General features: G+C 38.5%; 1 protein-coding gene across 4 annotated transcripts in view; it reads right to left on the minus strand.

Annotated features, from left to right (window-relative positions):
* Positions 1–16,505, minus strand: part of PAG1 (phosphoprotein membrane anchor with glycosphingolipid microdomains 1) — a 141,150-nt gene that overhangs the window by 79,467 nt on the left and 45,178 nt on the right. Inside the window, exon 1 of one of the 4 annotated variants that reach the window (XM_031669647.1) lies at positions 12,907–15,253. The exons of 2 other annotated variants lie outside the window; for them this stretch is intronic. The gene's annotated coding sequence lies outside the window, so the exon portion shown is untranslated. Of the gene's footprint in view, positions 1–12,906; positions 15,254–16,505 lie in introns of those variants that run through there. One more of the 4 variants, XM_021942459.2, reaches the window with a different exon arrangement.

A 16,505-nucleotide genomic window follows, 5' to 3' on the forward strand; every position in this document is an offset into this window, starting at 1 on the left:
AGAAAATAAAACAAAATTTAGGACTATAATACTTGTGATTCTGGCTAATGATTATGACTTTATTAATGCATTTTTGGTGTCATTTAGAAGTGCTAGCATACAATCATTACAGGCAGGGTGAATATAAAATGAATACATGCTCTATACTGTGATCCTGCAAAGCAAACCTAATTGCACATTGAGCAAGAAGAAAGAATAAAAGGTAAGGCATATACCGATTGATTTTCTTCATCAAAACCCACAAAACCTCGCTTCAACAAAGCCTGTCATTAGCTTCACAACAAATCTAAAAGTGAATTTTATGTGATATATGTCCTAATCTAATTTCCAAAGAAGTGACAGCAATAAGCCAGCTTCTCATTTACTTACATCTGAAACCTTTATACTATGTGCTACATTATCTTTTGCCGACTCCTAATCACATGTACACAAAAAGCTATTAATGTACAATGCTGCAGAGAAGTAATGATTTATTTGTCTATGTATGTTTTTCAATGTCCACCTATGAAAATGCAAAAGTAAACTAGGTACCTAAAGGAATGACAATTATGCCTAAAGAAATACAGGGTTTAAAAAATGCTAAGTGAAATAATTTATGATAAATTGCTAATATGTCCTCAATTTTACTGTGAGTGCATTAGCTTATTTTAAATATGCATTTGTTGAATGCTAACTGGATGCTAATATTAACAAACACTGGGCACTAACAAGCAGCACATAGCAAAATAATAATAATAATGCCAGAAAGGATTCCTTATATCACCATTTTCCAGTTTTCTAAAATGTGCCACACATTTTCCCTTTAATTCTCACAGTCTTCCATTAAAACGACAGGAAACATCGCCATGCCTATTTTACAAATGGGTAAACTGAGACTGAGAGGTTCAGTGATATTACTGAGGACTAACAGGGCTGGTACTCCAGTCTAGACTGCTGACTCCCAGTAGTTAATCATTCATTTGGAGATTCAATAAATATTTACTGAGTACCTACCATACAACAAACCCCACGGTGGGACTGGGGATAGAGAAGGTCCCGCCCTGCTCTCCTAGTCTCTCCCCCAGTCTGCCCCATTTGACACAGGATGGCAAGTTTAATGTACTATTTTCATTTTATATATGGATAAAAACAAAAATTAACTTGTAAATATTTTTCCTATGAAAACAAAACTAGGGAAAACTGCCTTAAAGTTAATACAGCATAATCATTACTTTATAACTTAAACATGTTTCATTGCTATTCCTCAATGCTCAAAACAGAATGATAGTGTTTCAATTAAAATTGAGACTGGAAATTAAAAATATCCTTTGGCATTTTGCAATGAGGCATTTAATCCTCTTATCAAATGAATGAGAATTTAATCACATAAATTAGTCTACCTCATTGATATACCCAAATGCCAGAATTTATCTAATAAAGCAAACTTCGATTTAAACATTCACAAGAAGAGTGGTAAGAATGTGGCTGGAGAAGACCCTCTTTGAAATTCAGTTTTGAGTTTTATGCTTCTAAAATCACAGGGATCTGAGGCTCCAGCACCATGCTGCAGTTCTCAAGTCACAATTTTAGTATGAAGTTACCCCTTCATAAGTGTAGCTGTCATAAAATGCCATGACAAGATGTGGGAGAGAGACCAAAGCTTAGTCCTGAAATGAAAAAATAAATGGTACTCACAGTCCTTTCCATCTATATTTGCCTATAAGTTAATTCATGTGTGGTAAATACATTTGGATTTAAGGCATTTGGATTCCTTCCAGATAGGAAAACAGACAGACAAGCAAACCCAGTAAGGCAATGTAGAGAAACCCACTGAGGCAATGAAAGGAGAAAAGTAGGTGCTTGAGTCCATCAGCTGGTGAGTCAACTCCACAGTCACATCCCCACATTCCTGCTGCATGAGCTGGCAGAAGCCAGTAGAACATGTGCTCATTCCAAAAGAAACACAAACTCACTGCCTTCCACCTCCCAGAAACATCAGCCTTATATAATTGAACAAGTAGAGAAGGTGGCCAAAGTGAATTTGAGTTGCCCATATTCTTCTACCACTCTCTTTCTCTACAGGATTGTGACTTTACATTTGTCTTACATTTTACTTTTCTTGAGATAAAGCTTATACATATATATGCCTCTTAATGAATGCAGCATTATTTCTTATGCTGTCTTTCTTACAGATGGATGGGTTTTTCTCCACCCATCTGTAAGCTGTCTCTGATACTGAGTGCTGGGCTGGATGACGTGATGCCAGCTCTATCACATGCCCAAGTTAAGCCTGAAGGCTCTGCTCTTATGTAAAATGAGCACTACTGGATTAGTGTCCCTATTAGATGTGATAAGAGGAAATAGAAAAATGAGAACAGAGAAGTCCTAATTTACATGAATCACAGCCAGGTGCTCTTTAAAAATGACTTAAGATTTTTGAAACCACCAGCCCCAAACTGTCACATAAATTTCTATAGATTAGCACATCTACTTAGGTATTTCTCTGTTTGTGTTCGATTAATTAGAAATCTAAATCTTCTGTTCATCTTCCCACCTTTTTTTGGCTTATTGCACATATATAAGATTTGGGCAACCCAGGAAAAGAAAAACATCAGAAGAGACCTAATTTATAAATGGATCTTACTCCAAAAATTCATCTTTAAGTCATTAGGAACACTGAACATCCTTTCTCATTAGAATGATGAGAAAAGGAGGGTTTTTACGTTCTTAAGACAAACAGGTCATAACAATTTTTGTAAAGTTAAACAACTTTATAGAAAACAGAGAAACCAATGAACATTAAACTCTATTGTACTCTGATATTTCCTTTGATTTTTAATTTTATGTAAATATTTAGCAAGTTGCCTTCAGCAAATATAGTGTTATGTACCATTTTCAGTTACATACAAAATGCATTTCTATGTTTCAAAATAGCCTGCATAAATCATTTTGAAGACTATAAACTATTAAATATTTTTATATCCTTAGTCATGTCCTCATTGTTGAAGCAAGTAGTTTCCAAATTTTCATTTTCATACCTAAAACCTATTTAAAGACTTGAAAGTGATTTATATATGAGACTCTGTGTCGAGACTTTAAGTGCCACCCTCTAGCTTAGGTGGGAGGCCAGCCAAGGGCACCTGCACTCCCAGCAGAAGGCACAGTGAAATCCTAAGTTCAGTAGCCCCCACCGCTGCATGAGGCTAGTTGACAAAAAGGGCATTGAGACGGTATTTTAGCTTACCATCCTTAATTACTTACTTTTTTCCTTCTAAGTATTTCAGCTATTTTGCAGACTGACGGTGGGTGGCATTTTTCTCTAAAGCAGAACGTAAAATCATCCTTAATTTGACAGTGATTGAGTTACACTGCTTCTTTACATGGCTGATCAAAATATAGCTTTAAAAGTCTACAGATAATTAACATTTCAGGAAGTATTTGGAGAAGCTTATTAATGTATTACATAATCATTAACCACAGAAATATATTAATCTTTAAGATCAATTGTAAGCACAGGGAACTATTATTCTTGGGATTATTTTGGGAGAACGAACTCAAATCCCTGTGCTACACAAAGGCTAATGTCTTTGCTCAGAGGATTAGAATGAATTTATTACCTCTGCTTTTGACTTAAATGCTATAAACATCTCTGTTGCTCTTGGAAAACAAAGGCTGCTCCTGCATAATTTTTCAGATAAAGAAACTGAAATTAAAGTACTATGAAAATATTTGCTGGATAGAACAAATGCCAAGATCAAAGATGCTAAGACACTGAGTGGATATTTATTATCCCCACTAATCCTTTCGTATTTCAAAGTTTATTTATTTTTACTATGCTCTTCTGTGCTCTTCATCAGTTATTATAGCATAATTGTAATTGTAAATTCATAAAAGAGAATGCAGAGTTAATAAGATCATGAGCTTTGGAATAATATTCAAGTAATATTGATGAAAATGAACATGAATGTATTATCTGAATATATTCTTTGGATGAACAAGAAAAAATGATAATCTGATGTTAGAACTTTAACTTCTTACTCTACCAGCCAAGGAGGCCCTGAATAAATAAATGAGATTTAATTTTAAAACATAAATGATGAATAAATTTGAAGTGACAACTCAATAAATCGTATACCCATGTTCTTTTCCATATATTCCAGTAATGACTACAAATTTTACAATATTCTGACTTTCTAGCATTCTTTAATTCTTACTTGTGAAATACTATCTAAAGTTGAGAAATGGATTCATATTTCCATGGCTTACTGGATGGAGACAGACCATAGTTATTTCTCATTGAATACACCTTAAAGCGACTTCTGACGGACTGTCAAAGGAATTTCTGGTCTAATCACACATGGGGACTGAGAATACTAGAATGATCATCACTGGTTACTTAAAAGCCTAGGTTGCTGTCTTCAAAAAGTGTATGTATTCAGGATAATCAATGAACAGGCCTTTTGAAGAGATCAGGCATGAGCAATAAAAAGGGGTGATATACCTTGGGCATATCGTGGTGTCATTAACTGGGATAGGAAATTCAGGAAGAGGAACTGATTTCAGGGTGGGAAATGGACATTTGAAGAAATCAGGTTGGGAAATGTTGATTTTAAGGTAGATATGGGGCATGAAGAAATTTGGTGGGTGGCTAAATTTAGGAATCAAGATCTTATGAGAAAGGCTGAAAGTAGTGAGCAAGATCAGGGTATGTGAATGCTTTCTGTAAAGGGCCAGAAAGTAAACATTTTAGGCTTTGCAGGCCATAGGCTCTCTCACAACTACCCAACTCTGATAGTGTTGCACAAAAGCCACCATCAACAGTAGCTAAAGGATGAGTGTGCCTGTGTTCCAATAAAACTTTATTTACAAAACTAGGTGCCAGAATGTATTCAGCTTGCAGGTCATAGTTTGCCAACTCTAAATTAGATGGCAAATGAAGTCCTTGGAATGGATAAGATCACCCAGGAAGAACATATGTAAGACAAATTTCTATGCTATGAAATTTGAAAACATGTAATTGTGAATTTCCATTCAGTTCAATAAGGATATATCCCATACACAAGGCCTTGCAGTCAGACAGATGGTTCCAAAACCCTGGCTCTGATTCATACTGACTGTGTGAGAAATGGGGCAAGTTATTTAACCTCTGAGGCTCAGATGCCTTGACTGCAAAATGAGGATAATGACTCTAACAGCTAACATAAGGCACAGGGTTCAAGAGTATATTAGTATTTCTATCAATCCTCAGAATGAGATAGTATTATCTGTTTTACAGATGAGTATACTAAGGCACGGGGGGCAGGAAAACACGTCTAAGTGAGACAGCTGGTAAGTGGTGATAGAGGTCTGATTCCAGCCCAAAGAGTCGGCCCTATACCCCTCACTCTCAATCATACCTACATTTCAAAAGCTCATGATGAAGACTGGATGGGAGAAGGGAGAATGTGTTATCACTGTCCTTGGTGTGTAGAAAGAACCCAATGTGGTCATTATTATTATTATAACCTTGAGGCACATCAATAGTTTAAGGATATAATGACTAAGCCAAGGTCAGTCCTGTTCAAGACACTATCTCATCTCTGAATTAATATCTTTTTTGTTGTTGTTGACAGAGGGTCTTGCTCGGGAGTGCGGCAGTGCAATGATAGCTCACTGCAGCCTACAACTCTTGGGCTCAAGCGATCCTTCTGCCTCAGCCTCCCAAACAGGTGGGACTACAGGAATGTACCACCATGCCCGGCTAATTTTTACTTTTTTTTGTAGAGACATGGTCTCACTATGTTGCCCATATGGTGGTGCCATTAACTGGGATAGGAAATTCAGGAAGAGGAACTGATTTCAAGGTATAAAATAAACATTCGAAGAATTCAGTTTGGTAAATTAATGAAATGAATGAATTCATCCCAGGGATCATATTTTTTTGAAAAATTAAGAACTGACTTTAATCCCATCTTAGCAATAACTGATAGTTAAATACATTTAATAACTGAGTGTGTTTCATGTGATTATTAAATTTTTCAGAAATGTTTGGAAAAATGGTATCACTGGTAAAATATACTAGAATATCAAAGCCCAGTCTTTTACTTATAACTTAAATCCCTTTTTCTTTTTAATTAATGACTTTTCTTGTACTTCTTCCTACCATATATATAAATCCTTTGATAGCCATTGTTTTACATATCAATAACAAAAGCAAAAATAACTCCAGTCCCATTAGTTAAACTCCTTGTCTAGCAGAAGGGACTACATAAACTGATAACGGTAAATACTGCCTTAAGGGAGGTATCAAAAACTTGCCAAAGGAAGTGAAATGGAACAGATTAGGGAACTTTTTGCAGAGAAGAGGAGATTTGAGCCGGACCTTAGTGGATATATAGGAATTGTTCGGTGAGAGATTTCTTTGTTCATTTTTCCCCAATCCTAATACTAGTTCTGCTAAGATGAAATGCTTGTTAAACTGTAATCTACCATGGACCCAAAAAGGGACCTGTAGATTCTTATAGCAGTTCTGAACAACAGCAGCACAAAGAAAAGAAACCATCCTTCTGCAGGTTTCAATGTGTGTACATAAAGGAGAATAAAGCAAAATTTACTAGGAATACTTGGGAAAAACAAATTTTAAAATGCCAGGCAAGTGGTAATAAAAGCTGATACTATTTTCTTTCCTAACATCGCCACTTAGGGGAAAGACAGACTGAAAATTAACAATAGAATTGATTTGGGGGCCCTTTTAAAGCTGGTGGTGTGCGCCTGTAGGAGGCTAAGGCAGGAGGATCACTTGAGCCCAGGAGTTGGAGGCTGTACTGAGGTATGATTACACCATTACACTCCAACCTGGGCACCACTGCAAGACTGTTTAAAGCTGGTATTAGAAATTCAGACCAGGCCTGGTGGCTCATGCCTGTAATCACAATGCTTTGGGAGGCCAAAGTGAAAGGATCACTTGAGACCAGGAGTTTGTGACCAGCCTGAGCAACATAGAAAGACCCCGTCTTTACGAAAGATAAAAAAGCAGCCAGGCATCATGGTGTGCACCTGTAGTCCCAGCTACTTGGGGAGGCTAAGGCAGGAGGGTTGTTTGAGCCCAGGAGTTGGAAGCTGCACTGAGATATGATTATACCATTGCACTCCAACCTGGGCAATAGACAAGGTCATGTCTCAAAAAAAAACAAAAACAAAAAACCAAAAAATGGATCTTCTTAATTCAATAAGTGTTCTATATAACTATGTCTTTAATAATTGTTGGCATCTTAAATATATACTTCATTGCAAAATGATTAAATACAGTTGTCCCTTGGTATCTGGGGGACTGGTTCCAGAACCCTCCTCAGATACCAAAATCCCCAGACACTTAAGTATATATACTGAAGTATATATATATATATGAAATGGCATAGTATTTGCATATAAACTATACACATCCTCCCATGTACTTTAAAACATGTCCAGATTACTTATAATACTTAATACAATGTAAATGCTATGTAAGTAGTTGATATACTGCATTGTTTAGAGAATAACAAGAAACGAAGTTTGTACACGTTCGGTACAGAGGCAAGTATTCTTTTCTTTTTTTCTTTGAATACTTTGAATTAGAGGTTGGTTGAATCCATGGATGTGGAACCCAGAGACACAGAGGGCCAACTGTAAATGTTGTTTCTGTCTAGATAAAAATATTACAGCATTTTATACAATTCAAATATGCCTGGGGTGCTATGTTACTACCAGAAATTGAAAGACTAGTATTTACAGCACAAAATTAAACATACCTCCTGCTTGGAAGAAATAAGTCAGGGTCTGTTTACCTGGAGTCCTATAGATAAGTGCCAACAGGATCTTGGCCAAGTTTCAGAGGGTCTGTAAACTACCTGCAATTATGTCAAATTTTCTGTGCATGTGTCTTTCTTCAGACAGTCTAGAATATTCATTAGCTTCTCAAAGGAGTCTATTTTCTTCCCAAAACTAAATCAGCCTCTGCAAAAAGGTCTCCCTAAAGCACATTTATCTTGCTTAAAAAGCCTAAGTATTTGGGGGCTGGGTGTTGTGGCTCATGCCTATAATCCCAGCACTTTGGGAGGTCAATCACTTAAGGTCAGTAGTTCGAGACAAGCCTGGCCAACATGGTGAAACTCCATCTCTACTAAAAATACAAAAATTAGCTGGGTGTGGGAGTGCACACCTGTAATCCCATCTGCTTGAGGGGGCTGAGGTAGGAAGATCACTTGAACCCATGAGGCAGAGGTTGCAGTGAGCCGAGACTGCACTATTGCACTCCAGCCTGGGCAAAAAGAGTGAGACTCCATCTTAAAACAAAACAAAACAAAACAAAACAAAACAAAACGCCTAAGTATTTTTTTAACCCCCTGCCTCTGAAAAAAATTTAAAAAACTGATTATCCATCCAAATTAAGCAAGTAAATATTCGTGTTTCTGCACTAGACCACTGGCGTTAGATCCAAAAATCAAAATTTTGTCCATTAGTAAGAAGTCAGGGTTACTCATTCTTAACTTAGCATTGTAAAACAATTCAGTGTTTTCAGGCATCTAGCTTTTTTATAAAACTCAAAAAAGACAAAAATCAATAAATACCCTGAGCTAAGGACTTCTGCAATGTGCAACTATTAATTAGTATACCTAACTTTTAAATTAATCTATACAATTAACTCTACCTAAAAGTCAAAGAGCAGAGCAGCCCACGGATGTTTTTCTTATAGGTTGATCATTTTTTTGAGATAAACCACAGCAAGTTGGTGGCAAAATTAAAGGATTGAGAATTCTTGCTATTCCATTCACAGGCAATCATCCATTCTCCTATTAAATGAAAGGTATTTCAGAATAGAAGAAAGCTATTCTTTCCAGAACAAAATACATTTCTCTCAGGGATTAGATTTTGGAGACTTTATGGCACTTACAAAAGGCTTTTGATATGTCCCCCTGCTAATTTAATTTTCTGCCTTTGCTCTGTTAATAGCCAGGACCAGTTTGGAATACCATCTCTATATTATTGAAAATCAATGAGCAGAAGTCTCACTAATACTTTGAGGCCACTAATGTATAATTGGCCACTACTCAAAGTGTGAAAGATGGTTGAAAACAAGTTGAGCTTAAATTAGGGAGTAAGTAGCAAAGGCCCTGAGATTCAAAAGCTGTTTTTTGTTTTACCTGAGACTATCCAATAAGCATTAGCTTTGATAACCACAGAACCAACATTTGCTTGTGTTAACCTGACATAAGGGCCCATAAAATTGTATTTAACAGGCTCTACAGCAGCCTCTCTGCTCCCTTGAAAGAATAGCTTCATTCATACACATTCCAAATTATATCTGTTTTGCATAAATGAAGTAGACTTTGTAGAAAAGACTGGATTCATTATCATGTAAAATACAGCCATTAGCAGAAAATCTAGTAACTCTATTCCCAGACATAACAAGATTAGACTCAGGCTACTGGGCTGGAAATGGGGGGATGAGAAGTGAAGTGTTCTTAAAGCCTTCCTTCTTACAGCATTACTCACGGGGGTAAATTAAATAACAGTACCAAAAAAGGAAGCTACAACATGCTATTACTCAGGTCTACCATCAGAGCAGAACATTCTGGCTAACTGATCTGGAGGGTTAACACTAGCATAGGAAAGACTTAAATGTCTACACGTTTCCCTCTCAAAACCTTTCTTAAGTTCTCTTGCAGCTGGAAAATTTGATAGGACTCACTTGCCACAAATGCTTATCATGTTGACATACAGTAGTTGTGTTAACATCATACTAATCAGATGCTGCCACCAGGGAGTAAAGGCTGGTTAATGATGGAAATTCAGAGAATACAGTACCACAGATTCCAAAACAAGGGCCTGATTCTAGGCAATGATGACGAAATGCTCTCAAGGTCAGGCAGAGGGGTAGGTCCAAAGGAGAAAACCTGCAGATGGAACATCTAAAGAATGCCTACTCAGTGCCAGGCACAGCTCTAGGCACTCAGGACACAGGGTGAACAAAACAGATGGGGTCTTAGCACCTAGTAGGTGATGACTGACAAAAGACTAACACCAAAGTATCGGATGCGGAACACTTAAAAGGTAAAAAAGGAAAGGTGAGAGTGTCTTGGGGGGTTTCCTGAGCCATGGATGCTTGGGGGAAGTCCTCTCTGAGAAGGTAACCCTTAAGCAGAGATCTGAATGACAAGAAGGAGCCATCCTCTATGCTTTCAACCTATAAAAGCCATCTTTCATGGGAAAAGGATGACAGACGGCAAATGGGAGGCAGCAGTTTAGTCTTGTAATTCGGTGGTTTTCATCACGTTTGGTGTCTTTGAGGCATATTTTCAAATATTACCATATTTATTATATTAAGGGATTATAAAACAAAGCAATTTAAAATGAGTCAACAATAATTACAATCCAGCCCCTCTCGACACTTCAGCTAATAACATCTCAGTTATCTATAAAAGCACCCACGCTCATCGCGATAGTCACGACTTCGCATCAATTCTGAGGTGCTATCTGTGGTCTACGCCACATTCTCATATACTCAGGAGGCAAACTTATCTCTGTTAAAGTAAATGGGAGTTCTTTTGTTAGCAGAAGTTTAAGAACACACTAAACTCCTTGCATTCACACTTGTTTTCTGCAAACATAACCTGTTTGGCCTAATACTTGTCTAACAACATCTTAATGGCATATATACATTTTATAAACTATATACATTCAGCTATAAAAAAATACATGTAAACAATCATATTGGCAGCATGCCTTTGGGCTATGGGGCATCAGATGGGCAATGGCAAAGGATTACATGAATGAAATCGCAAACTCATTTCTCATTTTCTAAGTTTTCCAGCGATCCCATTATCAGATATTTTTCATTTTTCACATAAATCTCAATCTTTTGGTTCTTGCCTTATATGAAACATTATGAAAACATTTTATTTATTTAATTTACTGCTGACTGATTTGTCATAGTTAAAGCCATCATAGACAGGGTTAACTTTATCCTTTCAACAGAAATCTGGTGTTTTTTTTTTTTTTTTTTTAAGAGATGGGGTTTCTTTGCCCAGGCTAGAGTACAGCAGTGCGATCATAGTTCACTGCAGCCTCAAACTCCAGGACTCAGGTGATCCTCCCACCTCGGCCTCTTGAGTGGATGGGATTAAGGGCACAAGTCTTTTATCAGGAATCTTCAGAAGCACATTAGCACCATAATTAAACTTCACTATGGCTGGTCTAAAATCTGTTTTAGAAAATATTATGAAATTATAAGAATTTCCTGCTTTGCAAGGTGCTATGCCACATAGCATTTTATTTATTTTAAAAAATCTACTAAATAAAAGGAGAAAGGGAAAACGATGAAAAAAGTGAAAGGAAGGAAATATGTAAGTGGATGAATAGTGCAGAGCTGCCCCTTTTCTTAGTCATGAATAACTATGAGAAACTCAGAATTTAAATATCTAAAATGAAAACCCTATTTGGAACTGAGTCATCTCTCCCGGTGGGCCTGGGCAGGGCTGTTCCAGCGTGTGTGGTCTCTTCTATTCGAGGCTCAGATAAGGCCATGAGAGCCAGGTGCTTCCTTCTTAGAGCAATATTGGTACTAAGGAGTCGGGGGAGGGTTTTTATTCCTAAAGTGGCAGGCCCACAAAAGAAATATCTTTTTTCATGACATGAAAAAGGAATACAGAACACAGCCACAGCTTCATTAAACCTTGCTCAAGAGTCTGGAGCTCTCTGTGACTGAACAGGACAGGCCTCAGTGAGCATCCCTGGCCACCTACAAGACACAAAGACCCAACAGGGAAATTCTTTCTCCACTGGTAAGGATGGAGCTTTCGTAAGACGGAGTGGGAGTCTCTAAAAAAATTTTTTTAAAGTTTTTTTTTTTAAGTACTAGAACCTGCGATTGATCCTAGAAGTCCAGCATTCAGAATCACCTTATGTTAGTAATTTGGGTATGACAGGTGTCTGGCTGTGAAACTATCACTCCATTAATGACCAGATGTTTCATGAGAAGGTCACATATGCAAAGCGACCCCCAAACACAGAAGGAGTCAAGAAACCAAAGAAGGAGGCAGACAAGTCCATCTTGTGGTTACAGGGTGATTTTACTGGGGAACTTACGGACAGGAGCATGGTCTTGGGTAGCCACAAGACAAGTAGATCTCCTCATGATGAGACCCCCAGACCCAAGGATTATATGCCCAGGGAAGGGTTACACATGCTCCAGAGGAAATGAGTAGGAATTTGATCTAAAGGCAGGATTTACAGTAAGTACCAGTATATCAAGGTTGATCTGCTCTAAGGGCAGGATTTACGGTAGGTATGTGCTCTTACACAAGGAACAAAAGATAAACTGGAAATCTCAGAGCATTCCTGGAACTGTTCATAAGAAGTGAACATGGTAGATTAGCTTACAAGATGGAAGTACTTTAGCTTCCACACTGGGGTTGACTTGGGGAGCCAAGAGGAACTCTAAAGCAGTGGTCCCCAACCTTTTTGGCACCAGGGACCGGTTTCATGGAAGACAATTTTTCCACAGACAGTGGGAGTGGGGATGGTTTCGGGATGAAACTATTCCACTCAGATCATCATAAGGAGTGCACAACCTAGATCCCTCACATGTGCAGTTCACAACTGAGTCCGCACTTCTGTGAGAATCTAATGCCACCACCGATCTGACAGGAGGCTGGCCCACCACTCGCCTCCTGCTGTGTGGCCTGGTTCCCGCAAAGGCTGAAAACCCCTGCTCTAAAGCAACCAAACACAGGGTCAAGGACGTATGACTTCCTAATCAGCTCCCTAGAGGAGTGCATAATTAATTAATGCTAAAAGAGCAAAAACATAGTATTAAAGAATATAAAGCAGATTATATTGGAAGAATGTAAAAAAAAAAAGACCTTGAAGGACTTAACTAAAGCTAGTTAGAAAACCTAACACACAGACCTTAACATCAATGGTTAGATTCCAAACAGCCAACTCTCTCTTCATCAAATAGGTCCTCTAGTGTGCTCTGCATGTCAGGCGCCTCGGGTTTCTACTGAAGCAGAGGCCGCAGCCTCGGTCCTCCAAAAGCAGTTCTTACGATCTTCTCAAGACATCCATTCGCGAAGTGAATAGCAATCAATGCTCTTGGAGCTTAATGGGAAAAACTCGAAGACACTGACATGCCACCAGGTTATCTCCATGCCTGAGGCTGACGAGGCAAAGGAGAACAACCGTGACCAGCAGTGAACAGGTACTGTAGTGAATGGCATTTATACGCTTTCCCTTCTAATTCCTAGAACCCTCCTCTGAAGAGGCTCCCAGTGTAGCTACCAGTGGAGAGGAAACAGCAGAGATCCAAAGAGATAGCACCTTCAAGGCTTCTCCCAAGCCTCTGGCAAGGGGATCTGGGCATCCTGGCAGCCACAGACCTGGTAGAGCACCAGCTGCTCTCAGGGGGAGGGGTTCAAGGCCCCAGCCTCTAACTGGCGCTGTGTCCTCCCTGGCCCCCTTGGTGTCCTCAATGGCACAATTTCTAAGAAAACTGTGTGGCTCCTGGTAGCTGAGCTAATCATCTGAAATCTTTTCACAGAAAGTCATGGGCTTTTAAAACTGGAACAAACCTTATTCTTCATGAAGAAATAATCCTCACTTCTGCATTCTTCTTTTCTCTTTTCACTTCCTTTTCTCCTTTGTCTTTTTTTAAAATATCAACTAGTTACTTTCAAATGGAAGAGTCCTGATGTATGGAAGTCTATGGAAATCAAGAACTGAATATCTGCCAATTTCACACAAACTCACTGTTATTTAAATTAGGAAAAAACACAACAATATAAACAAAATGTCCCAAAGAAGTTCAGAAAGTCGCCATAGGTCACAAAGCAGCCAAGAGTGGACAATGAAACTAGCTTTTACATCACCTGACTCTCCAGCCAGTTCTACTGTGCTAAGATCAGAGCTAATAATCCAGCTAATAAAAAACTGGACATTTAAAATTCCAAATGGTGCCATTCTAGCCATTAGAAGCATTTTTCAACCATAGGAAAAAAAAGCAGTTAATGTTGAGGGAAAAGTCAGGGCATATTTTTTTAAGTTAAAAAATAATTTTTATATCATAAACACTTGTAAAAGAGCATAAACTATGTATTATATATATGTGTGTATATATATGTGTGTGTGTGTGTATGTATGTGTGTATATCTATCTATCTATCTACAAAAGGAGTACCCTTTTAGGATTACACTTGACTTACATGGCCTAGCTACACAGAGAGCTGTTACATGTACTATAACACACCAACAAGTACACAGAGTTATTCCAAAGTGAATGAAGTATCCCAAAGTGAACACTCTCACGTTAACTGCCCCTTGGGCAGAAGTGCCCATCCTTTGGGCCAGGGAGCAGAATTACAGGGGACAGATCAACAGGGCCACTACATCCTTCCGGAGCAAGCTGACATTTGGTGTCAACAAGAGATTGCAGCTGAAGCTTTGATTCTATCCAGCCTGCTGTTCCAACAACCCGTTGTGCATCAGACACAATCATGGCCTGGCTTCAGTCACAATGTATTTAGGTCCATTTGCAAAATAGCATAGAAAACAGAGGAGTAAAACTTAACTATATGCTGAAATGTTCCTTTTACACTTGGAAGCATCACAAATGCACTTTTTCAGGCTTATCAGGATACCCTCTAGCATCAGAACATGGATTTTTGAGTCTTACAAAAGCTCTTCTTATTGTGCCTGCACCACAGATTTACACTGCTGTAACTCCTGTCAGACATCATCTTAGCTTTATGAATAAATAAAACTATGCTCTAGGGAAACATTGATTTAAGAGGAAAAATCAATACCCATCTAGCATGCAATAGACTTGAGCTTTAAGGCGGCTTATTCCCAAAGTACAATACAATATGAAGTGTAAAACCATACTTTTTGCTTCCTAATAAAGGATGAGTGAGAATATGTGAAATTGGCAGGCAAATCCTTGCTTTCCACAGTCCTCAGAATATCAGGAGTCCTCTTTTCCTCTTAAAAGTAGCTTAGTTGATATTTCAAAAGAGGAAAGAGAAAGAGAAAAAGAAAAAAGCGATAGGTGAAGCCATGGTGGCAAAATCCTGATACTCTGTGAATCTAGACTGTGAGTATGTAAGGACTCAGTGATTCTCTCCTGTGTGTATAAAATTTTTCATCATAAGCAGTTTAAAAATATGAGGCTGGGCATGGTGGTTCATGCCTGCAATCCTAGCATTTTGGGAAGCCAAGGTGGGAGGATCGCTTGAACCCAGGAGTTTGAGATCAGCCTGGGCAACATGGTGACACCCCATCTCTACAAAAAATAAAAAAACTAGCCAGGCATGGTGGCATGTGCCTGTACTCCTAGCTACCTAGAAGATTGAGGTAGGAGGATCTCTTGAGCTCAGGGGTTTGAGGCAACAGTGAGCTATGTCCAGTCTGGGCAACAGAGTGAGACCCTGTCTCTAAAAGCAAACAAAACCAAGAGGAATTTAAAAATTATGATGTCTGCTTGGGAAAAATTCTCAGGGAAAAATATCAGCCAAGATGCTAATAATGGTTCTCTTTGGGTAATGGATTCACAAGGAAACTTTTTCTTCCTTGACAGTATTAAATTTTCCAACTATCGTGACTATGTATATGCTTTTATAGTTCAGAAAACACACATACACAATAAACACAAGGAAGGATAGCAAAAAGAAAATGAAAGATTAATTAGACTGACTGCAAAGTATTTTTATTGACTACTGGCCTAGAGACAGCTAAGATTTATACTGTAACACTTATTTATATTCCAGGCCAACTCTTTCTTTCTGCTCTTGGATGTTTTTCAGGGCATAAGCAGGCTGCTATTAAAATTGACTGATTTAAAAAATAAAGCTAACAGCTTATGCTGAAATTAACCTCGTCTTTGTGAGCCAAAGATCAAATGCGAGACAAAAGCTGGCTAGAGTCTAGAGTCATCATTTCCTCAGCTCTGCAATCACCTTACAACTTAGGACCATTTTCACAGTGGAGACAGTTGTTAAAAGTTCGGACAAGCCCTGCGGTAACCTTTGATTACAAAGCCACTCCAGAAAGCCAAGGCTCTTGCTTAGAATTGGTTTGAATTAAAAATGAATCCCATTATTTTCCCCTAGCTCCTCAAAGATGCAGTTTATCACTAATTGTGTTAACTCTGGCCTCTCAAGAAACACACTTATTTGTTAATTCAGCTTAGGAGTGCACATCTCCCTGGACGGTTGCTGATTCTGTGTTCTCTTTGCTTGTGTTTCTCTTTTTTGGGGGGCAATCCTAGCTCATTGAAACCTCCGCCTCCTGGGCTCAAGCAATTCTCGTGCCTCAGCCCCCCAAGTAGCTGGGATTATGGGTGTGCAACACCATGCACAGCTAATTTTTATATTTTTAGTAAATACAGGGTTTCACCATGTTGGCCAGGCTGGTCTCGAACTCCTGGCCTCAAGTGATCTGCTCACCTCGGCCTCCTAGAGTGCTGGGATTACAGGTGTGAGCCACCACACCCAGCCTGCTTTGCTTATGCTTCTA

The sequence above is a fragment of the Papio anubis genome, chromosome 8 (assembly GCF_008728515.1).
Source record: "Papio anubis isolate 15944 chromosome 8, Panubis1.0, whole genome shotgun sequence".
NCBI lineage: Eukaryota > Metazoa > Chordata > Mammalia > Primates > Cercopithecidae > Papio > Papio anubis.